Source organism: Eptesicus fuscus, chromosome 22 (genome assembly GCF_027574615.1).
Source record: "Eptesicus fuscus isolate TK198812 chromosome 22, DD_ASM_mEF_20220401, whole genome shotgun sequence".
Lineage (NCBI taxonomy): Eukaryota > Metazoa > Chordata > Mammalia > Chiroptera > Vespertilionidae > Eptesicus > Eptesicus fuscus.
In genome coordinates this window covers 21,876,046-21,903,469 of record NC_072494.1, presented here as the reverse complement: position 1 = coordinate 21,903,469, position 27,424 = coordinate 21,876,046, and the positions used below count along the sequence as shown (strand labels likewise).

At 43.3% G+C, this 27,424-nt stretch overlaps 1 long non-coding RNA gene across 4 annotated transcripts; it reads right to left on the bottom strand.

Annotated features, from left to right (window-relative positions):
• On the bottom strand, positions 1-26,964 carry LOC114233131 (uncharacterized). 4 transcript variants are annotated; one of them, XR_008555187.1, is made up of 6 exons: positions 26,737-26,762; positions 25,152-25,213; positions 22,967-23,066; positions 1,584-1,739; positions 1,214-1,352; positions 1-80 (listed from the first exon to the last, which is right to left on the bottom strand). It is a non-coding gene; the product is annotated as an uncharacterized LOC114233131 (long non-coding RNA). The 4 variants fall into 4 exon arrangements; XR_003619282.2 differs by lacking the exon at positions 25,152-25,213 and having other exon boundaries at positions 26,737-26,964; XR_003619283.2 differs by lacking the exon at positions 25,152-25,213 and having other exon boundaries at positions 1,214-1,349; positions 26,737-26,964.
• Between the last annotated feature and the right edge of the window lie 460 nt (positions 26,965-27,424).

Sequence of the window (27,424 nt, the reverse complement as noted above, 5' to 3'; positions counted from 1 at the left end):
GGCTCATCAGTGGTTCTCAGCCCCCTGAGTTCCTCTGTGACCTTTGGTAGCACAGCCAGGCTTAAGACAGCAGAGAGGGTCTGCAAAGAGAAAGGTTCCCTTGGGTGAAAATCCCAAGTCTTGCCTTGGTCTGGAGTGCTGCCTCCGCCTTAAAGCTTAATCAGGAATAGGATTTCTGAGTTGGTTATGCTCATAGGTGTCCTCAAAGAGAGATGAAAAATGAAGGTGTGTTTATATGTGTGTATGTGCTTTGAGGGAAGGGATGGAGAATTGTACTGCAGGTAGGTGACTGATCATCCCAGTTTGCCTGGGACAGAGGGGTTTCCTGGGACACAGGACTCTCAGTGCTAAAACCAGGATAGTCCCAGCACAACCAGGATGGTTGGTCACCTTAGCTGGGGAGGCAGGGGAAGTCACAATTATTCCATCATTATTCTTGGAGGCAAAACATTGCTATGGTTAATGGTTTAGGGTTGTTGGAGTCAGGCTGCCTGAGTTCAAAGCCTAGGTTCACCATATACTTTGAGACCCTGAGCCAGAGAGACCTTGTGCCTCAGTTTCCTCACCTGTAAAATGAGGATATAAATGTACGTACTTCATAGGGTTTTATGAAATTTAAATGACACATCAAATGTAAAGACCTTGACACAGAGAAGTAACTGACAGCCACTCCCATGGGCACTCTTTCCTGAGTCTAGTCTCCCCAACACCCCATTAGACCCCTGGTGTCAGCGTTTAGTACAGAGTGCTGTCCCATCTGCGTGGCTGCACAGCAGTTTCTCCTGGGATGTTTATTATCTGGTTGAAGGGCTTTTTACCAGAGTTCTGTGGGGTATAGGGAGAACCAGGGCTGCTCAGGGTTAGCATCTTTCTACTGACAGAGTCTATGTTCTGAGCACAGACTACACAATGTCATAACTTAAGAAGGGAGAGCTTGAGGTATCAGCTGGCGCAGGACCCCTATCTCCACTGTTCCCCTCATTAGGAAGCTGAGTGTGGGGAACAGAAGGTGTGGAGGGGAAGCTCTAATTCGGTGAGTACCAAATACCAGGGTCAGTCCCACAAAGGCAAACCAGACTGTTCTGTTCTTGTCACCTGATAGTCACACTGTGATAACACAGTCTCTCTTTACACGCACACACACATGCACGCATGCACACACACACTTTCTGCTGCTTCAGCCATCCTCCAGAAGGCAGGGCATGGGCCTTACTTTTCCCAAATTGCCTGATTTCTCTTCTCATCTCCATTAGATGTACTGCAGCCCTTCTTCGGCAGATTTCTTCCATTGCTGTCCCAGTCCTGTTCTGTGCCTGACTCTTCTTTCCTTGGCTTTGAAGAGTGAGGACCTGCTTTGTAGGATAACAAATAGAACTGTCAAACACATCAGTGCTGCCGCCTGCCAAGATAAATGGGGCGACATGTGGAGCAACCTCTGTGGATCCCAGGGCCCCAGCAGGAACTGACATTGTGACAGATGGGGGACAAGTAGCGCTGACACAATCGGGTCGCGTGAATGTCAAGGGGGCAGGGTGGTGTCTGCTCCTCTGCTGGCTCCCCCTCCCTCTCAACCATATACATACTGTGTTGCTGGTGATCACAAAGAGATAGCAGGCAGGTCACTGCTCCTCACCAGCCTTGTGAATCTTCCTGTCAGCAGCATAGGGCAAGGAAGTAGCCATGTGCAGAGCATTCTATGTCTGGGATGAACCTGAGTTACCTTGCCAAGAAAGCCAGTCCTGGGCAAAGACCAGAGAAAAGTTTGTATTGAACTGTCAACCTCATCTTTCTGCAGGCCTGCCCTGCTTGTCTGCATATTCTCATCAGTCCTTCCGTACACCCAGGAGTCCCATCTCACCTCTGACTCTAAACCAGAAACCCTTCCCGGCCTTGCCCATCAGCCCATGCAATGGACCGTTCCACTCCTTCCTCATATCAAAAGTGCCATTTCATCAGGAATCGGTAGGATGTCCCACTGAGGGCTCCCAAACTGCCCTCTTGCTGAGCAAGGTACCCATCAGCACATTCCAGGGGAGGGACTGGGCAGGGCATTCTGGAGTCCATGACAGAGGATGGTCGACAAGATCGGGAACTGCTCCAAAGAGATCCAAATGCTTGGTTTGGTAGCCTTTGGAGACATAAATTCTGGGTGGTAATCATGCACTTTCAGTTTCCTTTCTCGTTTTGCCTGAGGAAAATCTTTCCCTTATTCATGGGTGCTGTTCTATGCTGGGCTCTTCTCTGGGTCTCTCCCTTCAATGTCCATTGCTGATCGGCCTCCTGGGACCCAAACAGTCAATTCCACTCATAAAACAGGGAGTGAGGTTCTACTTTCTGTAAAGCAGTGTGCTGACTGCCTATGAGTGGGGGAGGCAGAGAAGTGGTTGCAAAGATAAAAAGCCATGGCTTGTCACATGGGGACTCAACCAAATAGAGCAGAGAGCTGTGTGTAAGTCACTTTAATATGAAGCTAGCCATGAAAGGAGTTAAAGGGTCAGAGTAAGAACTGGAGAAGGAAGATTAGTCTCGGCTTAAGAGGAACAACAACATCCTCAAGAAAAGAGATGGGATTTGGCAGGGCCTTAAAGGATGAAGAGGATCCAGACAGGTTGACCTGGTGGGAAAAAGGAAGATCATGTAACTATGCAGAGGAGCGATTTTCAACCCTTTTCATCTCGGGTCACACATAAACTAATTACTAAAATTTTATGGCACACCAAAATACAATTTTTACCAATCAGACAAAAAATACATTTTTGATACATTCACACGGAATGGCGATTGTTGTGTCGGCTGTTGTCATTTTTTTTGACACTCTAAGGCCGTGGTTGGCAAACTGCGGCTCGCGAGCCACATGTGGCTCTTTGGCCCCTTGAGTGTGGCTCTTCCACAAAATACCACGCCTGGGCAAGTCTATTTTAAAGAAGTGGCGTTAGAAGAAGTTTAAGTTTAAAAAATTTGGCTCTCAAAATAAATTTCAATCGTTGTACTGTTATTTGGCTCTGTTGACTAATGAGTTTGCCGACCACTGCTCTAAGGGAAGAGAGGTTAGTGCCCATGATTAAATAGTCAGATATTTCATGTTTTCAAAATGCTGGTGGCACACCAGTTGAAAGTCCCTGATGTAGAGGGTAGAGATTAAATATACATAGGTGGGAGATGCAGGATATTTTGGGATCTGGACTTTGTCAGTTATGACTGATAAATGTGAGAAGTGTGTGTGTGTGTGTGTGTGTGTGTGTGTGTGTGTGTGTACACATGTGCATGTATGAGTGAGAGAGACAGAAGAGAAAGAGTGAGAGAGAGAATTTGGTTGGGAGAAAAGATTAGGTGCAGTCTCAGGAGGTTGAATTTTGTTCTGTGTTCAGCTTTGGGTCGGGGAACACATACTTCTTTGCTTTATATTTTGTCTCATTGCAAATTCCTAATGGAATTGGATGCCGCCCTTAGTGATGAGTTAGGAAATAATCATCAACACAGTTCTCTTGGATGCTTCCAAAAACTGGGGGTGATGAGCAGTAGGGAAAGAAATGATGGAGGGAGGTGCCAGTATAGAGTACCTTTGAGTAGATTGAATGAGCTTATTTCAGTCATAGTTTCTCTGTCTGAAGAAGGGATAAAGTATAATACCTAGCCTAACATGGGAATAATACTCATCCCATAGGGCTGATGTGAAGCGCCTGACAGAAAATGCATGCAAAGTGTTTAGCACAGTATATCTCAATAACTGGTGGCTATTATTATGATTATTCCCCTGCCTCCAGAGCCATTTTAACAGGCAAGAGCTCCCAGACACTGTTAATGGGCAGCTGTATGAAAGGAGCACGTGGTTTGTCCACAGGAATGATGCTGCTGAGGGATGCTTCAAGTCTACATGATGACGAGACTTAACAAGATCAATACCACTTTTGGAGGAGATTATATGCTATACTAGGCAGCAAATAGACCATTGAAACTGGATTTGGAAAGCATTTATGGAGTCTATTAGAGACGGTTAAACATACCAACACAGAAAAATAAATCGTGGATTATACACATGTAGCCCACCAGCACTCTTTCTCTTTATGTCTCTCTTTCCCTTTCTCCCTCTCCTTACCCATTTTCAGGTTTAGGGAAGTAGGACTGACCTTAACCCTAACCCTAACCCTAACCCTAACCCTACCCCTAACCCTACCCTACCCCTACCCCTACCTCTTCTGAGGAAATGACTTGGCTGTGCAGATCTAGCTATTTAGAGTGTGTGAACTTTTAGGTGCTGAGTAGAAAGTGAGGCCTCAATCTACAGAAGGCACTGGATGATTTCTTTTTGATTAATGCGCTGATGAGGGTTTTCCAGGAATAACTTAAACCTTTTGGTAGCTTTTAAAAGTTACTAGTGAGCAATTTAGTGCACTGGAGCAGTAATTTCATGTTCTCTAGTGGCTTGAGATAATTAGATTATTTTGTGGAACGAATAAATGAGAAGTTAACTCAGTGGCATGGATCAGTGTGGTAACTTGATTTATTTCTTGTACAGGTGAGTGCTCTAGAGTCTTGACCCTACAAACAGTTGTTTTGACTCCCTCCCCTTTCTCATTTATAATATGGTTTCAGTCATTATGTGAGAGAGGCTGCCCAATGGAGTGGGAAGAGCATATGGACTTTGGGATCAGCCAAATTTTGATTTAGTTTTTACTAGGTGTGTGACCTTGGGCAAATCACTTAACATGCCAGACCCCAACTCCTAATCAGTAAAGTCAGGGTAATAATACTAACCATTTTGAGAGGCTTGTGAGTTTTAAGTCTGTTACTGAAAGCATTTAATGCAGTTCCTAACCCACTTTGGAAACACAAACTAACATTAGATTCCTTTTAGTCTCCCTCCTCACCATGTTATTTTAAAATGATTAATGTTCATACCAAAGGATAAACAGCCAGCACATGAATTAATTATGGTTTTACTCATTTGCTAGGTCAGAAAGAACCTCTGCCTTGATAAAGTGCTTTAATGAAAATGTTTACTGAGCCTGTGCTTTTGGGTGAAATGAAAGATGCTTGAAACCCACATACTCTTGTGGAAATCTATATTAGCATTTTACTTCATGGCCAATAATGACCTGATTCAAGGCAAAACTTCTATCTTCAGACCAACCAAGGGTTACCTAAATAGTATACTAGTATAAAGTTTAAAATGAATCTTGATTAAGGAATTGGCTTTGCATGGTCTTCTGCTATGGCATTATATACAGGGGCCATTCTGTAGCCCTTAGGTAAAGTATGGAAATGAAAAAAATTCACCAACCAAATAGCATTTGGAGTTTGGAGGACATTTAGTGCTCTGGGTTAGTTGGTGATAGGAACAGACCCTGCTTTTCATAAGTCTGCTGGTTTTGGATCCTTACAGACAACCAGCCACAACTGGTCCGGATTAGTTCAGCAGGGCGGGAAGGGGATATGCTCTCAGTTCCTGCTAGAACATTACAGCATTGGAATACTTGTTACGATTTATTCCAAGCCTCAATTCGGTATATCACTTATCCACTGAATTGAACAAATTGAAAGTGATCACATTTAGAAACTATTGATGGGAGGTTGTTGCTTCCTCCTCTTTAATAACATCTTTCTCGAGAGCTAACGGGTTCACTGATGTTCCTTAAATCCATCCTCCCTCCCTCTGCACAAGTGAACTCGGTTGGAGGTTGGGTTTATTGATGTTTAAATGAGTATATTTGGCTCACTGGAGCTTCTATATAAATGAACACTGCTTTGGTGCATTTTTGAAATTTAATGATTTACTTTGCATCCAGGTCAGAGCGGGGAGTGTGTGGCATTCAGACAGGAATGAGGACATATGGAACACATCTTCTGGCCAAGAATAGTTGAAAATTGAATTAATTTCTTGAATATATAATAGATGGTTATTTTGATATTAGGATGGGGGAACTTTAAGAATGTTCTATTAAAGCTGAAAAATAAAACAATAGATAGAGAGGGGAAAAATTCAGGAGGAATGCCCAGGTGAGACTATTGACATATCCCTTACAATTTTATGACATAACACATTTGGGCTTTGGAGACTGAACTTAAAATTTATGATATAAATCATAGAAACCAAAGTTCATTCTCTTCAATACCACTGATTAGTCCTGGCAGAACTCCTTCCTTGACCCCAATGCTCTGTAGCTACTGTCCTATTTCTCTGATAGTCTTCTTATCCAAGCTTTTCAAAAGAGCCATCTACATTGTTTCCATGTCTTCACTTTCCAGTCTCTCTTCAACCTACTCAGGTCCAGCTTCTGACTGTGTCAGTTGATTGAACTCGGTTTTGTCAAGATTACTGGTGAGCTTCAAAGTTACCAAATCCAGTGGTCGCTCTCTGTCCTTATCTTGTTTGAACTTAACATCTTGGGGGTATATTGACTGTTTCCTTCTTGAAACACTCCTTTCTTGGTTTCCATGATTTTTTTTCTCTTACTCTTTTCTGACCTCACTGACTATGCTTCCCTGATCTCCTTGGCTGGCTTTTTCTCCTCCACCCAATATGGAAGTGTTGATATTCTTCAGAGCTTGAACTGGGCTCCACTTCTGTCTCTCCAAAGTCTCTTCCTAGCTGATCTCTTCAAGTTCTGTGTATTTAAATGCAACTTTTACACAGATGCCTCCAGTATTTATATCTTCTATTTTAACCTCTCCTGTGAGTTCTAGACTTATAAATCCAATTGCCTACTTGAAATTGCCACTTGCAGGCATTTCAAACCAAGTAAGTCCAAAAAGGTATTCTTGGTACCTGTTTCCCAACTCCTCAACATCATATTCACCAACAAGTCCTATCAATTCAAATTCTACAACGTATTTTGTTATATCCATTGCTATTCTTAGTCATGGCCTACTTCATATTTCGGGACTAGTACAACTGTCTCCTAATTGGTTTTTCTTCTAGTCTTACTCTTTGTTACAGTCCATTCTACATGCAGCAACTTCCCTTCTCAAAACCCTCCAAATTTTTGCATTGCCTCCAGAATAAAACCCATGTTCCTATCATGTCTACCAGGCCTTGCTTGATCTGGCCCTTATCTCTCCAATTTTTTTGTTACCATATCCTCCTCCTTATTCACCATGCTTTAGTCATGCTGGTCTTCTTTCAGTCCTTTTAACTACTGTGCTTCCTAACACATCAAGGGTTTTGTACATGCTGTCCCCTGGGTCCAGAATTACAATTTGCATGTCTAACTTAATGACATTTATTATGGGCCAGGCCAGTTCTAAGTGCTTTCCATGGATTAACACATTAAATTCTCATATTACCCACACAAGATGGGAACCGTTATTCTTCTATTTAACAAATGAGGAAATTGACTCACATTTACTCAACTGAATGCTCTTTTCCCCTTTTCATGTGACAGCTCCCTCTTATATTTTGGTTCTTAGCTTAAATATCTCTCTTCGAGAATGCTTTCCTCGACTCCCTTATTTAAAGTGCTCATTTCATTTTCAGTCTCTTTTTAACTTTTACAGCATGAATTATAACTTGAAATTTCTTTGTTTACTTGTGTTTTTGTCTGTATGGATTTGGACTGGGGCTTTCTCACTCACAGCTTTATTCCTGTGGCACAGAATAGCACCTTACTTAATTCTTTATTGAATGAATGCATGACCAACCTCTATGGAACTTAGTGAACTAGGAAGAGGGAAGAGAAGAGGTTGGGAAGGTATGTTGTATGAAGATTATAAATGAATCATAGTTGTGGTGTCCTGGGCCATGTGACTTTTTCCATTTCATTCTGTTCTTCCTGAAATAACAATAAAACAAAACAAATAAAGAGCTTAAAAAGAAGACTGGCTATAATTTCTGATCATAGATTAAGCTCTAAAGTTACAAATACCTGTTGTACACACATTCAGTGGGAAAAATAGCATATACAAAATTGTGGAGACAGGAATCAGGGTTTGTATAAATGACTATATCAGCTTGTCTAGAGTATACGGTTTGTGTGTGGTGCAGTGAGAGATGACTTTAGGAATTTAGAGCATGGCCCTGAATGCCAGCCTAGGGAGTTTGGATGTGAATCATTGACGGTGAAAAGTCATTGAAAATCTTTGTCCAGGTGGTTTTGAAATTGCCAAGAATCATGAAACCCTCAATGTATATAAGGTATTAAATTTGTGGTCTAAAGATCTTGCCGTTATGCCCTCAGCTTGCATTGAGAGGAATTATAAAAATGTATTTTCTTTATGCCACTTACTGTCACTTCTATGAGGACCCACAATTTCAGTGCCAGTAAAGCTATGTCAAATAAAATTAGCATATTATTATCTTGTAGATAATTGTGCTTCTGCCTTTGCTAGGGTTAAAAGGAATCTGGACATCAAATTTAGATAAGGTTAATAATTATATAGGTCTTTTCATCTTGCTATTATCTATCTATTATCACTCCCTGGTTTTATATCACGCTTAGATTGGTGATTATTTATTTGAATGTTATTTTTGTTTTTATTCTATACTAGAGGCCCAATGCATGAAATTCGTGCAAGGGACTCGGCCCTTGCAGCCCTGGCTTTGTCCAGAAGGTCGTCCAGGCGGTCATCTGGAAGGTCGTCCGGACATTCGTTCTGCTGTTTGGTCTAACTAGCATATTAGCTCTTTATTATAAGGATTTTAAATATTTTTATAATTTCCCATAAATCCTTTATGATACACAGAGGTTACCCTTTGATTAATATAAACACAAAAGAAAGGTTTCATAGGCTTAGAAAAATTTTGGGGGTGTATTATTCTTGTTTTTGCTAGTATAAAGGTGACAGTATTTATTTGACATGGAATTGGTGTATGAGTAATTGATCACATCTCTTCCTTTAAGCCAGCTTCCTGCTTCCTTTATCCTTGTAAGTCATTTTGTTTTCAAGAGGATGAAACAGGATTAATGGAGGGGAAACACCAGTATAGCAGTGACCCTGACTTAAATTTCATGGGATCTGATGTAAAGAGTATTAAATGTTCCAGGAGAGTTGCCGTTCAACCTTAAAAAAAATAATTACATAGTTATGGAGGGAGTCTAGGTCCCAGCTTGACTCTCTACATCCCGAATGGGCATCTATTCAGAGGTTTGACATGACCAGGTATTAGCATTTCCCCTTTCCTTATAACTTTCCAATTCCCCTTTCCTTCCTTCCTTCCTTCCTTCCTTCCTTCCTTCCTTCCTTCCTTCCTTCCTTCCTTCCTTCCTTCCTTCCTTCCATTTCAAGGGAAGATGAAGTTATATTCAGAGCAGTGATTCTCTAAGTGTGATCTAGGGATCCTTGGGAGATCCTGAAGACCTCTCAGTGGGTCCATGAGATTGAAACTATGTTCAAAATAATATTAAGACATTATTTGCTTTTTTCACTTCCATATTTTCACCGTGCAGAGTGGAGTTTTCCAGAGGCTACATGACATGATATCTCAAGAGATTGAATGCAGAAGCAGATATAGAATCTACTTATTTTCTCTAAGGAAGGAATTAAAGATATTTGGAAAGATGTAAAGCAATGCCATTCTTTTCACTAAAATTGTTTTTATTGGAAAAATAAAATGTAATAGATTGTTATTAACAGTTGTTACAGAAAAGAAAAAAGAGACTGTATTAGACAAAAGCCCTTTGGGGTCGTTAATAGTATTTTAGGAATGTAATGGGATCCAGGGGCCCAAAAGTTTGACAATAATCACTTCAAAACTGCTAGCATACTAGTAACTTTTCCTTTGTGAAGGGGAGGGTAAAAGAATATGCAGGTGGAACTGGTGAGAAAGTTAGAGTGGTGAGGGGCTCACATTAGACTAGGAGGGCAGAAGCTGTGACCTCCCAAGCCAGCACATAGAAGCAGCTCAATACAATTTGGATATTGAATGAACTGATGGACGAATGGTAAAGCACTAGTGAAAAGTGCATTCGACATAGTTTACAAGATCTAATTAAGGCCAGTCCTGCCATCAGCAATCAAAGTGAGCTTTCATTCATTCAATTTTCAACTCATCCACTATTCAGTGGTTATTATTGAGTACCTATTATGTGCAGGCTGCTATATGTAAGTCACATTACATTTTCAGTTTCCTCACTGCTAAAGAGGAAGCTCAAATAATGTGTGAAAACCCTTCTAGCAACTCTGGATAATACAAGAACTCTCTCTTTGTCTCTCTTGGGGAAGCTAACACAAGAAGGAAGATCACTTTCCTCAGGCAAAAAGCATTGTCTACTTTAAGTGCTGCTGCACAAACTTAAGTGGCAGATGGTTGACTGCCTTGGTGTTTTCCAGATAGAAATGGTCAAGTTTGGAAATGAAAACATTTTACAGCATGAAATCAGCTAGCTCAATTTTATTTCCTAGCTTTATCCAGTATTAGATTAACTGAATAATGTCAGTTTAGGGAATTTGGAAACCTAGCAGTGTCTCTCTCTCCTAGCAGAAAGATGATGATCAAAGGTCTTTTGTGTGAGAAATCTAAGCAATTCTGTGCAGTGACTGCAAGCCGGGAAACTGTCATTACTCTGAGTGGGCCATGGCTTTGGAGAAAATGAATACCCTTTTTCCTTCAGTCATCTGTTCACATCTTATTCTGATGGGCAAAATCTTAAAGCTCCATATACCTGTTTCTTGGAGTCTTGTGTGGATAGGTTCCCATCAGTATTTGTCAGTTTTTATTAGGTTATATTGCAGTAACAAACAATCCCTACATTTCAGTGGCTTACCAGAAAAGTTGATTTGTTGATTATATTTCATACTGACTATGGGTTGGAATGGAACTGCTTCTCCTCCAAATATCTTCTTCCTTTAAGATCCTAGCTCGAATAAACAGCTACCATTTGGGATTACTTTTCTTATGGAAAACAAAAAAGAGACCTGGCTGAATCACACAATGGTTCTAATATAGAATGGGGCATATGTAGGTCACTTTTGGTTCACATTCAGTTGACCAAAGCAAGTCTCATGCAGCCTGTGGTCAGTGGGGGAAGGAAATTTACTCCTTTACAGGGAGTTTCTAGAAATCACTTGGCCATGGGCAGTGGTGTGTATTTCTCTTATTGAAAGGGAGAGTGACCAATTGAGAATAATAATGTAATCTATCACACCATTCTTTCATTGCAAGATATAGAAATTAATTGCTTCTCTATCCAGTTCGTTTTACTTTGTGATACCATATCAGAAAGAGAATCTCCTGGAGTTCATGAACTTAAAAGATAGGTTAGAGCACAGTCCTGGGATCTTTTCATTTCTCAGTATTAGAGTTGGGTCTTAGTCTTTCTGTAGTGAACTTGGAAAAACACAGGAAAATGAAAGAACACAGCCCTTCACCAAACAGAAACAAAATAAACACATACTCACCGAGAGGAGTGCACTCCTTGACCCTGGCAGCCCATAGAGGAGAGGCAGTGACCAAGAGGTCTGGCTAGTGTACATGGTTCTTTTTCATCTCTGTGCCTTCCAGGTGGAAGCCCGCCTGTTGCATGTCTGAGCTGAGAGTTCAGGCAGAGGCAACACTTAATGAAGACTGAAGGAACTGCCTAGAAATGCAAAATGTGCCCTCTGAGAGCAAGGACTGTCTTAATTCTCTCTCTGTATAGACCACATTGCTGGGCATGTAGTAGGTGCCCAACAAATGCTTTTTGAATGAATGAATGCGAAAAATGGAGAAAAGGAATGACAGACTGCAGGAAGAGGTTGAATAAAAGATAGATTATGATCAAACAAAGGGCACATTAAGATTCTAGGATGTGAAGCTTGGAGTGAGAAAACAGGTAGCAGTTCTATATCCTGTACTTTGGGTAATAATGACATATATATATATATATATATATATATATAAATTTATCATGAAAAAATCCCAGGTTAAAAAGACATACAGATGGGCTTTCTCTTGATGTAGTAAGTAGGTCGTAATAGATGTATTTCTTATTATCCTAAATCCTATAACGTCATGTTGCTCTGGGGTTAGCTAGTCGCCTTAGGCTGAGTAGGTATGCGAGGGTAAGATTAAACAAGTAATTCTATTTGCCTGCTGCACACACCATTGTTTATCTAGAAAAATTAAATTCCTATTCAAGCCTCTTAGCGTGTTTAATAAATGCTTCAGGTGCTTAGAACTATGTGTGTGGCAGGAAGAAGCCAAGCCATTCCCGGGGAGTGACGTATTTGTTAACCTCACTGAATAATGCCAGCCTTTAGCCTGGAATGCTGGAAATAGGCAAACCTGGCCAATCTGGACAGTAAGGCCTTCCTGCTGTACACCTGTCCTCTGGGGCAGAGGGCAGCTTGGAGGCTGTGTTTCCATTTCAACTCCAGGCAGACGGGGATTCAAATGCCAGCTCTGCTGTTTTTTGCTACCTTGGAGGTGTTACTTGTTACTCTTTGCATCACAGTCTTCTCAGCTTTTGCCATATATGGAGAACCCTTTATGTACTATGCAATGTAATCTGTCTACTTTAAGCTTGTTGTTTTTTATTGTACTAACATTAAATTTGCCCTTTTAAACAATTTTTCAAGTGTACAAATTAGAGGCATTAAGTACATGGACAATGCACCTGCTTTAAACTATGTCAAACCTATGAGAAAGTGCTATTGTTTGTGTCCTTTCACAGATAAGGAGACTGAGGGTCTGAGAAGTTAAGTAATAATGATTCTTATAAGATTCTTGGTACTTCTCAGATGCTAAATATGAGGTATTATTGCTTTCCTTTCAGGCCACAGGCCAGAAGATCCTATTGAAGCCCTAAGAAAGGGAAAGAAGAGGATGGAAGTTCTAGATTCGTTAATTTTCCTGATGCATTAGCAGAGAGACCTGCATCAGCCAATGGAGGGAGTGAAAATAGGCAGCACCTTAGACTCTTGTCTGCACTGTACCTGGCAGGTGGGTGTCCACGCCCCAGCTTCAGTGCTGATCTCCCAGGGCAGCCCTGGGGTTGGGGGTGGGCTGGGGAGGAAATGAGTTAAGCCTGTCTTCAGACACGTTTGTATTGATTCTGTCAGTTTCTTGCTGCTTGCTGACAGAAGATAGATGGCTCATAACGCAGCTGGGCACAGTACATTACGCCCCGTCTTGGGACTCCTAAATCATTTCAAAATTTTAAATTCTCTAATCAATATTTTATGGCGAGCACAAGGCAGAGATGAGGTCTGCTTCTCTCCAGGGCGTGTGCTCATACACTGGGACCTGGTAGATGTGAGTGGCCGGAGGGGTCAGCCTCATCTGGGGAATACTGCAGGCTGTGTTCTGAGGGCAGTCATTTAATGAAGGCCAGGACCAGAAGGGCCCTTGGAAGTCACGTGGTCCCAGTGTATGCCTTAAAGGGGAAGAAACATGAGGATCTAGACATGATCCTTGGTCACCCATAGCAAAACTGAGACTGGAACCCAAGTCTCCTGACTTTTAATTCAAAGCTCTTCCCATGAAACCATGCCGAGCAGAGTGCCTGCACATATTATATGCTGAACAAATATTAGTTCAATGCTGAACAAGTGTTAAAACTTGCAAAAAGCCTAAGTTTGGGCCAAATAAGACTTTCTGCTTAGTAAGCACTTACTAAGCACCAGCTTCTGTTCTAAGTTCTATTTTGAAGTATTAGTCCACACTCACCATCCCGTGAACTAAGCACTGTCATTATTCCCATTCTGCATATGCCAAAAATGAGGCTCTGGGAGATAAGTGGCTTGCTCAAGGTCACAGAGCTGGTAAGTGAGAAGGAATCTGCATTGAGACTCAGGCATTCAGGCTGCAGAGCCTGTGCCTTAACTGTTGGCTCCCCACACAAATAGGATTTGTTGTTTCCCAGGTGATTTTGACCTATATCCAATATGCATCTGTGTTTCATCACATGGAAAAGAGAGAGAGAGAAAAACAGGCTTCAGTTTTGCAACCAGCCAGTGGATGAGAAGGTAAGCAATCAGCTATTCAGTCCGAGGCAGTGTGTGATGCTGGGTGAAGAGAGTGCTGAAAGCGAGGCCACACTTGAGTGTTTAGAGCAGGCGTCCTCAAACTACGGCCCGAGGGCCACATGCGGGAGTTTTTGCCGTTTTGTTTTTTTACTTCAAAATAAGGTATGTGCAGTGTGCATAGGAATTTGTTCATAGTTTTTTTTTTAAACTAGATTCCAGCCCTCCAGTGGTCTGAGGGACAGTGAACTGATCCCTGTTTAAAAAGTTTGAGGACCCCTGGTTTAGAGGAAGCAGCAGTAGATGGGAGGACAGGATCCTGGTGTTGAGTCTTGTAGATGGTGCTGATAATCAGCAGGCCTGTTTAAGTGCTGCAGTAGAGAAAGAAAAAAATCCTACCCCCTCCCACTGGCTCACAAAGCCTTCCCTACCAATCTAGAACCTCCCTGCCTTTTTCTCTTTCCCTTCCTATTGCCACTCGCCCCACTCACTGTGCTCCAGGATTCCTGCATTAGGACTTGCCTCGCCACCTTGTCCTCTTGGCCTGAAATGTTCGACTACATGGTCGTCCCATGGCTGACTCCTTCTTGTGATTTAGATTTCAGTCAAAAATACCACCTGTTCAGAGAGGCTTTTCTTGCTCACCCAGCCTAAAGTGATCATTAGGATGTAAACTCCTTGAGAGCAAGGTCCTTCATCCTGACTGTGTAGGACAATGCCTGACACATGGTAGGTGATGAGCAGATATCGACGGAATGAAAGAAAGGACTTAAGGGATGTTTTGGAGAAGGTCCCTCAGGTATCAGGCAGAGCACACCACAATTGGGAGTTGAGTAGAAAGGGAACTTAAAACACAGCCCTTCCAGAGGGCCAGTGGCCTGTAAGTGTGCATCTCCTGGGTTGGAGGTCTCACGCCTCACCTATAATGGGAGTTGATGGCATGTTTGGGCAGTTGTGACAGCTGCGGAGTTCTTCCTCATTTGGGCAGGAAAACTGACTTTTTGTAGCTTCTACCCATTGGTCTTGGTTAAAATCCTGGGGCTCCCTCAAAGCCATGCTCCATCAGCAGAAAGCTCCTGAGGCACAGCGAGGCCCATGGTTCTGGGACGATTGTGCAGCCCAGAAACCAGAGGGAATAGCTGTCAGGTCTCAGCTGCAGGCAGCTTATGACACACAGTGTAGAAGTTTTAGCTGTCAGAGTTAGCTTGCTTTTCCATGGGAACATGCAGGGAATTCTGGGTCAGTGTTCTTGCAATCCTTGAGCAGGAGGAGGCTTTGCCGAGAGCAGGGAAGGAAAGCCAAAGTCTTAACTGTCTTCCCTTTAAAGGGCCCTATTACAAATGCAGGGGTAGAAATCATGCTGTCTTCTACTTCTGTGTTGTTCAATACATTGTAAAGTTTTTTCAGGCATATTATTGGATATTCTCATCAATCTTATAAAATCTCCGAGACAGGTATCACTGCCTCTGGAGAAGAAAGGACTTGCCTGAAACACTATGCCAGTGACTTCAGGCACATCTGTGATTACAGAGTCGTGTTTCTTAAACCTAAGTGTGCCTAAGAGTCACCTGGGAAGTTTGCTAAAACACAGATTCCAAGAGATTCAGATTCTGTATGTCTGAGAATTTGCAGGTCTAACAAGTGCCCAGGTGATGCTGATGCTGGGTAGCACCTGTACAGATAGCCCCAGCCCTGGCGGCTGTGACTGGCTGTCACACCACTGCCTCTCTCTGAAAAGTAGCAGGTAACTGCAGGAAGCATGTTGTGTAAAGTGTCTCATTTGATCTCACAACAACCCCATTTTATAGATGAGAAACAGGAGGTTCAGAGAGGTCAAGTAGCACAGAAAGCACCTAGCTCTGACTCAGGTGCAAAGGATCACTTGAAACTTCTGTTAGGATCCACATGCCACTGTACAGGGCAGAGTAACCCTGGGCAAGATTGCTAGTCAGATTTTGTGGGAACCTTCATCCCTGAATACTCCTCCAACCCTGGTGCTCCCCCCTGCATGCTCCTCCCTCAGTGCTCCCCTCTGCATTCCTTACTGTGTGTTCCTCTCTGTGTGAACCTGCCCTGGGTGCTCCCCAATGCATGCTACTCCCTGAGTGCTCCCTTCTGTACTTCTTCCTGTGTGTTCCTCTCTGCTCCTTCCTGTGTGTTTCTGCCTTGCATGCTCCTCCCTGCCTTCCCCAGTAGACTTTTGTCACTTTCCTGCTGTTTCACCTTTTTAAAGGAATGGGAGTTATTGAACTCTCAAAATGGAAAGGTTAGCAACTTCATGAGTAACTCCTCCCACAGCTATTTGCATTTAAAAGAGGCTAAGAGAGAAGGTAATGGTTAACCAATAGGATTCATCCTAGATGCTGACTTTCCATCCTCAGGATGGGCAGGCAAGAATGATGATTTGGGACAGGGGTCTTCCTCTCTTTCCTCTGTTTCTTCCCTATACTTTCCCTTCATAGCACCCAGCACAACTTGTGCTGTAATTATTATGAGATTGCCTCTTTCACACCTGCCTTCCCACTGGACTGTAAACTCCATGGGGAAGAGAGACTTTTATCTGTTTTGCTCTTACTGTTGCCCCAAACCAAGACATGCAGTGCGAAGCTTAGTCACAACTCAGATGTGCAAAATGTGATGTTGTTTTTCTAGAACTGTCACTAGTCACCATTTTTTGCTGCTGTGGAAAGACTTATTCTTGACAATTAAAGGTATATTAGTCACATTCTGGCTTGATTCATAGTCTCTTTTCACTAATTACTCAATTAAAACTCAGTTCTTTTAAAATTCAAACTTCATGCCAGGGCCGTTGTCTCTTATTAAGTGTTCTTTTCTCCTCTCCTATCTGAGATGGCACCTACCTGCAGGAAGAAGCTATGAAATCAGGGCAGAAAAAGATGATAAGATTCTTTTCTTAAATTAAGTTTATTGGGGTGACATTGGTTAATAACATTATATACATTTCAGGTGTACAGCTTTGTAATATGACGTCTGTGTACTCTATTGTGTATTTCCCACCCAAAGTCTAATCTCCAGATGGGTGGAATCTTGTCTGATTATGTTCTGTTTCCTGGTCTTGGCTGGCCTCTGTGGTGGAGTAGTTGGTTCTACCCTCTGTTCTCACTGCATTGGCTGCCAGATTATCTGTAGCTGGTGTAATGGGTGGTCTGTCCTCCTGATTCTATCCAAGTGACCCTGCCCACTGCCTAACCAACTTACATCTTGACTGAGTTCTTGCTAGACACAATGATCCTCTGGAATTTCCAGGGTTGAAATTTGTCTGTGTGTATGGCAGGGAGGGGTAAGGGGTAAAGGAATGATACTTCCACCTGATCGGGGCCCTTACTTTCCACTTGTAGTTCTGGAAGCAGCCACCTAGGGAGGTGCCCTGGAAGGGACAGGCTGGGTCCTCTCAGGGCATTCACCTACAGGTATCTCTCTGTGATTTTCCTTCTCCAGTAGAGGTTACCTGTTCCCACTTCATATCTTTCATCCTGCCTACTCTAGGGAGTTTACAAACTCTTGTATTTTCTCAAGTGCCTGGTTCTTGCACTGGAAAACCAGAGCTCTCAAGGTTATTAACTTTTTTTCTGAATTTAAAATGTTGAACTTGAATATTAAAGCATTCTTCTCAGAAAATGTAATTTCTTGTTCTTTCTCCCACTGCACCACACCCAAAAGCCATGGATAACTCAGACTCTGAGGATAAAGGGCTGGTGGGCAACATAATATACCAAATGACAAGGAATGAAAAATACATGGATTATTTAAAAATATTATTTTGCTTGACTGTAGGCATGAATATATATACAATAATGGGAATGTGGATTCAGTAAACTCTGGGCTAAAATTAGGGCTCATTTTGAAGTGCTTAGAGTCTTGCAATGTTGACTAAATGAGGACTGGTTGCAGACTCTGGGATATCACACACCAGGGATACCACACACAGAGAAACATGGTGATGATTGTGACAGTAACACTTCATTTAGTGTACAAGTATTTTTTTTCCTACAGACTATTTTATAATCTATAGTTTTTTATAGTTTATTTTATTAGGCAATACATTGTATTAGGCAAGTGTTAGGACATGTTTCTAGGTGAGGGGACAGAAATTATTAAATTGGAAGTTTATGAATTTTCCTCCTTCTCCAGTTTATCAAACATAATCTTGTTGTTTTTTTGTTTGTTTGTTTTAGGGTGGAGGGCAGAGAAAGGCAGAGGAACCAGAGGAGATAGGGATCCAGCAGGCATATATCCTAGCAACCAGATCAAAGCACCACCAAGTCCTGAGTCCTGTCCATGTCCAGCAAAGGAGTATTCAGCCCTCACTCCCTTTATGTTGGTGGCATTGTAGATGATGGTCATCACAGCCACCACCTCTTAAGGGATTACCAGGTGTCAGGCACTATGCTAACCTCTAGTGTACATCATCTTGTGGATTTCTTAGAATTCTGTGAGGTCGACTTTAGCTTTCCTATTTGGCTCGTGAGGAAACAGGATCAGGGAGGTTAAGTGACTTTTTCAAGGTCCCTGTGTCACACAAGCTGGGTCAAAACCAGGATTGGAATCCAGACTTATAAGCCCTGTGTTAAACATTTGTATTATCATCCGAAAGGGCTGCAGCAGCATCTGCTAGGAGCTTGTAGAAATGCAGAGTCTCAGGCTCCTTCCTGGATTTGCTGAATCATAACCTGCATCTTCATGAGAGAATTATACATACATTAAAGTTGAGAAGCTCTACTTTAGTTACACTCACTCATCTCCTTCCTTCTGACCTTGTGTCAGGTGTCCACTCCGTCCCTGATTCTCTTGCTTCCTGTCCTCTCCTCCATCTCTTCTCTCCCAGGAAGATGTGAGCTGGGCATTGTTTGGTTTTAAAGACCTGCACTGCTCTGTGATGACAATAGGCTTGCACTTAAAGTTCTTGATTAGTTTTGCATTGCACTCCAGTGCATCACTTGAAGTTCCTCCAAGGAATGACTTTCAGTGGAGTATTGGTGTGAAGGAGCAAGGCAGCTTTTCCTTGGTGACATTCTGTCCCTGAAGATCTGGCTCGGGCTTTAGTATCTGTTGCTCCCCAACTGTGCTAATGAGATCTCTACGATATCATTATTCTTACTGAGCACACACAGAGCCCTTCTTGAGGTTTGAACCTCCCCCCACCTGGTTTTCCAGTTCGGGTGGAGGTGCCTGCCCATCCCTCCAGGGAGGCTATCACTCCCCTTGTATGGATGCTCCCTGTTTACTTACAGGAGAGAAAGGTGCTCATTGCCTGTTGCCTGTTGTGCTCAGCTACTGATTGACATGAAACATCCTTATAATAGTTACTTTTTATTTAACACGTCTGTATGCAAAGGCACTATGCTAGGTTTTTATGATTTCCTTTTTAAAAACTTTTATTTGTTTAAAATATATTTTTATTGATTTCAGAGAGGAAGGGAGGGGGGAGAGAGAGAAACATCAATGATGAGAGAGAATCATTGACTGGCTGCCTCCTGCATACCACCTACTGGGGATTGAGCCTGTAACCCTTGGCATGTACCTTGACCAGGAATTGAACCGTAGTCTCCTGGTGCATAGGTCAACACTTAACCACTGAGTCATGCTGGCCGGGCCTATGATTTCCATTTAAAAAATGATGAAACAAATTCTTAGAAATGTTAAGTGATGTGCTCAAGGTTACACGGTTAGTAAGTGGCTGAGCTGGGATACAGTTCCATGTCCACTTGACTCTGAAGTTTTTTCCCACATCACCTTTTTAGCCGCGCCTCTCCTCAAGGGCTTACGGTTCCTACTTTCTCTTAGTCAAAGGGACAGATTCTCACAGTTTTGAATCTTTGCAGACCTCTAATCAGAATCAGAGGGTGGGCCGGTGAGAGCATTGATTTAGCACTTATGGGGCAGGGCTGGAGCGTTTGGATTTCTCACAGTTTTTAGGTCTGCGGACCACACTCCGAGAGCCACTGCCCTAGTGCACTAGGGAAGCAGGGAGGTGTGGCAAGCAAAGCACCACTGTTCCCATCCCCGCTGTCCTGTCGATGCTGGCAGGTTAATGCTGCTGTAACGACTGTGACTTGTTTATTACTTCCTGGACATTATTTCACAGGAGAACAGGGTAGTTATCTGCATCTGTTGCAGCTCTGTATCTCCTCTTTTCTGGGTAGTGTTTAGGCTGGTCCACTGCCCTAAACTCTTGAGGGTCACCTGCCAACAAACAGGATTTTAAAAGCATATAACTAAAGGCCTGAAAACGGAAAGCATGTTGATTTATGGGCATTCCCAGGAACTAGTACTCTAGTTCAAAGGATAAAAAAGCCTTGGCTCACTCACCCAATTAGATGGCTCATCTGAAATTCATGAGATTTGAAAAAAATGGGATTCACCATTTGCCTTTCCATAGAGTTCTTCCCTTATTATGTGTAGCCAAATTCCCAAAAGGGACAACTTTGAATTCCTGTCATGGGACCCCAAGCATGTTGGGGACCACTAGGAGTCTGTCTACATGGAAACCCAAGAGGCATTCAGAAGGAAGAGAGTCATGATGTATGCAGCTTGGGGACTAGGGATTAAAAGCCTTGGGCTATGGAATTAGAGCTGGTTATAAATGCTGGCTCTGCCACTTAACAGTGGAGGGTCCATGAGCATATTACTTAACCTGTCTGGGCCTCATTGTCTCCTGACTCAAGGCAAATATCAAAAATATTTAGCCAACAGATATGGCGTGGGCGTTAGTCAGTTAGAATGGATGGAAGCCAAATCAGAAGCAACGCCAGCTGTAAATAAGCCAGAACTGGTGTGGATGACTGGCTCGCATTTTCATATGTGATGTGGATCCCATTGGTGGTTTATCTCTGTGCAGGGGAAATGGGTTTTACTAAAGTAAGAAGGAGCTTGGTGCGTGCGTGCATGTGTGTGTGTGTGTGTGTGTGTGTGTGTGTGTGTGTGTGGCAGGGCGTGTGCGCGCATGCACTCTGAGAATCGCAGGAAGCTTTCAAAGCTTTCCTTGGAGTGAGGCCACACACACACTCTGGCTCTTTCAGGGTCAGGAGAGACACTCTTTTGGAAGCTTGGAGCAAGGCCAATTTGGCTTGTTTACACCCCCCCACCCCCATCACAATCTGGTAGCCAGTGATATGAAGCCAAGAATGAGAGAGGGTCCCATTTGTTGATTATTCTTACTCTGCTATCCTTGGGGAGAGGCAAGGCCAGAAGGCTATCATCGATTGAGATACTGGAAAGTAGAAAAGATCGTGGAAAGGCCTCTTTACATCCAGACACAGTGGGGAGGACCTGAACACACCTGACACCATAGTAAAACCATTGGCTGCTCTGCTTTACCTTTTCTGGGAAATAGGACAATACTCCTTTCCTTCTCAGATCATTGAAGGAAATGAGGTAATAGGTGTGAAATATCTGACTCACAGTAGGAACTTTGTATTTCCAATGAAAGGAAGCTCTGTGTTGGACCATTGATCTCCTAGGCCATGTGCCTAGGCTCAGAAGGGTTCAGTCTACTGCCTGAGGGCTAGTAGAACAAGGGGGTTTTACCTGTGATGCTGTATGGACCTTGCTCATTGATACCTGAGCAGGTACTTATGGGAATCTTGTATCAAAGATGAGCTATTTGTTATGCTGGGAGAGTAAGGAAAATACAAGTCTGTTAAATTCTAACAAGCAGGGTGGAGGAGGTCTTTCTGCTTGGGCCCTCATGAGAGTTTTAAGGTTGGTGGCAGAGGAGTAACCTCAGTGTAAACAGTGTGGACAGCTGCAGAGCCAGAGCATGGCTGGCCGTGGGGTTAGTGACTGGGTTAGTGTCTGTGAGGATGAGGCAGGCTGACCATGGGACAGATGCACATCCCACTATCTTCCTCAAGGTCAGGTATGGCCTCAACAACTCTTGCAGAGGCACATGGAAGTCATGAGGGAGCACCTGGGAGGAGGAGCTTTTGGCTCCAGGTCTAGGGGAAATCAGTGATTCAGGCTGCTGTAGGCCCCCCCCCCCCCCCCCCCCCCCCTGCAGACCTGGGGCGGAGCAGGTGGCGATGCAGAGCCAGAGCCTTCTGTTCTCCTTGAGCTCTTCTAGCTGCCATTGCCCACCACTGACTAGTCTACACCTTTGGGTTTAAATCATCAGTTATCTCAAATACTATAATCCTTGTCTTCCTTGGATTATTCTACAAATTGGCCATTTCCTCCTCCCTGAAACTCTTTTGTCTCTTGAATAATGTGAATTGCTGTTTTGATTATGCTCTTACCTGTAACATCCATCCTTTGAAGTCCCTTTGCTCCACCTCCATCTTTGTGTTTGGTGCCCACATTCATTCTCAGGGAACAGCATAGCTAAAGGCACGGATAGGTGGAAGCACATATTATCTAACACTCAAGACTTCAGCTCTCCGTGTGCATGGATGAGCCCTACATCTCTATCTCCAGCCAGGAACTCTTTCTTCAATATTTGATGTCCTCTGGGTATTTCCTCTTTGCTTCCTACCTGGATTATTGTACTGACCTCCTAACGCCGGTTCACTACCTCCCATCCATGTTTCTCCTGTTGCCTAGATATTTTCTTCTAAATCACCTATTAGATCATATCCCCAGCCTTGTTTGGTTTAGGGAAATCTTGACGCTTGGGGTCTGCTTCCTTGCCAGCTTGATTTCTCATTACTCTTCCACCTATATTTCATATTCTGGCGAAACTGAACTTGTTTCAGTTTCTTAAAAATGATACGTGCTTCCACCTATCTGTGCCTTTAGCTATGCTGTTAACTTTTTCTGGAACGCTCTTCCTCTTTTCTCTGCTGGTAATTTCTTTATCTTTTCAGACTTGGCTTTAGTGGAACCTCCTCTATGAAGTGGTACCTGACCCCTAAGGCTTCATGGACGTCTGACCAGTGCAGGCACACAGGGCCCCATGCTTAGAAGGTCCTGCATTTAGTTTAATGCTCTTCTGTCTGTCTTAAAATTTCAACAATTTCTTTTAAATTAAGGGACTCTACATTTTTATTTTACATTGAGATCCATAAATTAAGTATTTGTTCCAGCTGACATCCCTGTAGCAACCAACACTGAGCACAGTCGAGACACTTACTAGGTTGTGTTGCTGTTGTTGCTCTATGTCTGTCTCACCCACTGGCTGTGGATGCCTTGAGGGCAGAGGTTGTATCTACTTCATCTCCATTCCCCAGCACCTGTGGTAGTGAAGGCACAAAGTAGGGATAATAAATTCTTATAATAGAATTAATTCATGTCCATGGGCTCCTTTTCCTTACTCCGTGAGAGCTGCCATTCTTCTTTAAAAACATGTCTTCCCATGTGAAAACCAGGCACCTGAAACTGTGAACTCCAGTTTTAATCAGCTTTTAAAAACTTGGCTTTATGATCTAACCTAACCCAACTCCATTCACCTCTCAGATCCTCAGTAAATGAAGGACCTGACTGAACAGTTCCACGCGAGAGGAGTTGCGGGGCTATAACTCTCCAAGCTCCTCTGCTTCCGCCTCCTTCTCTAAGTTCTGCGTCTCCATCAGGACACTTACAAATCCTTGTCCTTTCTCCTTTTCTTTCCCCTCACCTTCTCTCACTTCACCTCTTTTGTGTTTCATCAGGAGAAGCAAAGCCAGATTCTTTACTCAGCAAAAGTAGAATTTGTTGACATATGGAGAAAAAAATGTCAAAGATCCTTAAAAATCCTGGTGTTTCAGTATTTGAAGACTATGAATGCTAGAAATGTTGACAGGTCCCATGTCAGGCTTCATTCTGACCTTCAAGCCCATTATTTTCTCTCTAAAAAGAAAGGAGTTCCCTGCAAGGGGCTTGTGTAGAACACGTTTGCTGTTCAACAATTCCTTCCTGGCCCCTCCCCAACAGCGCCCCTACTGCTCTGCTGCCTAGTTCTCATCCTGCTCCTCACCCAGGGTGCCCCAGGGGCTGGGGTGGTGGTTAGGGGAGTGAAGGCATTGGGAAGAAGACTAAGGAGGAGGACCAGGTGGTGGGGCTCTACGACCCCTCGCCCGGTGCTTCCACTGCATTTCATCTCAGGGTTCTGTGTAAGAGTTCCCTGGAAGAAAGGGTTGGAATGCTGGAATACGTCTACTGACCTAGGGTCAGATTTCAGGCTGGGTGGGGCCCTGGCCAGTTGTACTGATTCTGTGGCATGACTGCTATGAATAAAAAAGAATGTAAATTATTAATACTTCCTTCTCTTACACTCAGCCAAATTATTATGGAGAAGTAGGGTTTCTGGATTGGCCTCCTCACTGTTTCTCTCTGGCCACAGGCTAGGATTTGGTTGGGGCACAAACTCCTGGGCAAAGGCTAGGATAGAGCTCCTGATAACACAGATGTTAAACAGCCATAGAACCCACTTCTTCACCTGGGAACTTGGTACAAAACCATGCACAGCAGGATAGGGGGCAGGGGAACTCTGCTGGCTTTGAACACCCCTGCCCTTCATGCCCCAGAACCACTACTATTTTAATCTCTTCCCAAAGGACATTCTGGTCAGCCCAGCTATGGAGAACTATGGAGCAGAGGAAGGCACGTGGTATAGAGCAGAGGCAGCATGGAAGTCTAGAGTCTGCCACACCTGGGTTGGAGTCCCACCTCTGTCTCTTAGCTAGCTCAGAAGGAAATAAATGTACCTGGTAATATATTAGATCCTGTGGGGGATGAAAAGGAATTTGCATTATAATTGGGGAGAAAAAATCCCCAATTGTTGGGAAGTAAGATCTTTTACTGTCTTCATGTCTACCGCCCACACAAGCCTAAGAGAACCCCAGAAATTGAGGAAAAGAAACTTGTCTCTCACTGTGCAGGAAGGTTGGAGGGGACAAAAGCTTTTGGTAGAGTACAGTAGATCCTTACTTAATATCATCAATAGGTTATTGAACTGCTGTAAAACAATGTATAACCAAATCAGTTTTACCCTAGGCTAGTTGACATAAAGAAGAGTTAAATTGCTGCAGCATCTCATCAGTGTTATACTGAAATGACACTGAATGACATGGCGTTATTCGAGGACCTGCTCTGATTAGTTGAAAGTTATGTTAACATGAGAAATTTGTGTCTCTTCAGGATACCTGGTGATGGGTTTTGTCAGGAAACGAATCCTTGCAGTTTGAGGTGTGCCCGGTATTTTTGGATATTTGAGGAAACAGCAAACTACAAATAGGAATGGTAGACCCTAACGTCCTTCTTCCCCCACATGGACCCTGAGTCCCAAATACATGCCCAGCAGCTGGAATTGGAGTCAGAGTAGACACATCTTGACTCACCTCATAGAGCAGAGGCTGAGCAAGTCATGAGACACCCAGGAGGACTCGAGGCTGCATCATGCCTGGAAGGAGGGAGTGAGTTCTGAGTGGTTGGGGGAAGAGAAGGATGGAGTGGGCAGTGCAGGAAGGGGTTAAAAGAGATGGGGACTGAAAGGAAAGGAAGAAAAAGCAGCCTAGAGTAGGAGGGCATAGTCCCATGGGAGACCCCCTGGGCTCTAGGAAATGTCCAGGACAGCAGGCATATGAGACTTCAACTTTGGAGAAGTGAGGGTATTGTGAGGTGGCCAGAGATGCCTGCTGGAACAGGCAGGATCTGAGCTACCCTGAAGGACCAGAAGATTTTCACAGACATGGGGAGGGAATTGGAGAGGGCATTTCTCTGCAAGACTAATATGTTTAAGATAGTGTGTTTTTGGTCCTATCCTCTCTTGCATCCTCCTGTCTCCTATACACTTCCCTCCTCCAACAAGGGCTGCTGAGCCCATATGTTTTATAGGGACTTGGAAGGGGCCATGGTCCCTCCTCCTCCCAACAAGGCTGAAGCATTTACTCAAGACTGGGACTGGCCCTTTCCTGGATTTGGAGGAAACACAACCAGACCTCACCCGGCCTTAGAAGTCTAAGCAGCGGAAGGTGTATTTCACATTTCCAATTATGACACAATCTGGCTGGTGGGGAAGTGGAGCCTGTTGACTTTAACAGCCCAGCTGTTCCTGCCTTCTGGACAGCAGTCAAAATATCTTCTGAGCAGAGGGGGGAACAGCCTGAAGTTGCAATGGGGGTATTCTGGGATGCCACACAAAAGCAGTGTGTTACTGTAACGTGGCCTGGGGGCCTCTGTGTTCCTGTCCTGCACAATGCAATGGGAAACACTAGGCCAGGATGGAAGCTACTCCTTAATGTCAGTATCCACTGATAGGAGTACATCCCCTATTTCTATTGATTTCTTAATAAGTGTCATTTATTTGGGCTTCCCACTACCTTATGTCCTTACCCCTTCTTTCTTTCTTACTCTGTTATGAAGAGGTAGAAGGAAAAACTCTTTCTGATCATCACAAACTGTGCTCTGCCCACTTTTTCCTGTCCATGATCTGCTCTCTTCTTCTGATCCCCTTGCATGGCTTTTCTCTCTGATGGGAATGGGCAAGCTCCTCTGACTGCCAGAGTTTTCAGGTGTGGCGACTGAATCTGCTCTTGGCTCCTGGGTTGATAACTTCTCATTACCTCTTCATGCCTCACCTTCTTCTCTTACCCACCTTGGGAATCCTATTACTTGTTTCCAGTCTTAGAGAAGAGGATGTCTCACAAAATTAATTGCAAAGCAATGGAAAATGTAAATGTAGTAGAAAATGTGATTAATGCCTCTTCTAAAACTAAAATAGGGTTAAAAGTGATTTATTTACTTGCAGCTCAATCATTTTTCCAATTAATAGCTGAGCTGGTATCACTTCTTGGGCTCCTGGTCAATCAATACCAAGCAGCGGAATCTTCTCTCCATTGTTCATATTTAAGGTTTTACTATAAAGTAGTAAGTCTGACTTTTTTTTACATAAATATACCAGAATTTTGTGAAATAAATACTTACCCTCTTCAAAGTTGTCAGCTTATAAGTATGTCACACCTGCACTTGTGTGTTTAGAGTTTTTGATACAGAGGTTCTCCATCAAAATTGCACCTGGTTCTATTCATAAACAATTGAAATATGTCAGAAAGCCTAGTATTTCATCATCTCAGTTATATTTGCAAGACAGCCTCGTACACCCGGAAGGGGCTTAACCAGATGTCAGATCATGAGTCCCAGTTTTTAGCTTCAGAGAGTGTCACCACAGTCTCCACACCCTCATGGTCAGGATGCTGCCGTTATCAAAAACATCGATCCTACTGCAGGATTAGTTTATACATCTTACGAGCGAACTTCATTCATCTCTCCACTGTCACCCTCCTATTGACCCAAAAGGTTTCTACCCACTTTACTGCAATGACTTTTGACTGTTTCATGCTCAGAGATGAAACTTGGCTCTAACTGAAGGTATTCAAAGAATAATTACAGGTTCTGAATAGGATTCCTAAAGAGGAGCTCCAAAATGTTCTGAACAATTAACTATGGCATCAAAAAAGAGACTGTGTTCCAAGGACTCCATTTTGAAGGAGACAGCTGTCGGGGCAGAGAGGGCATTTCCTGGGATTTCATGTACTGATATGGAGGGAAGTCCTCTAGACTAGCACTACTGGCCTTTCCCTCTTCCTCCTTTTCTCCCATGGGACAAAGAATA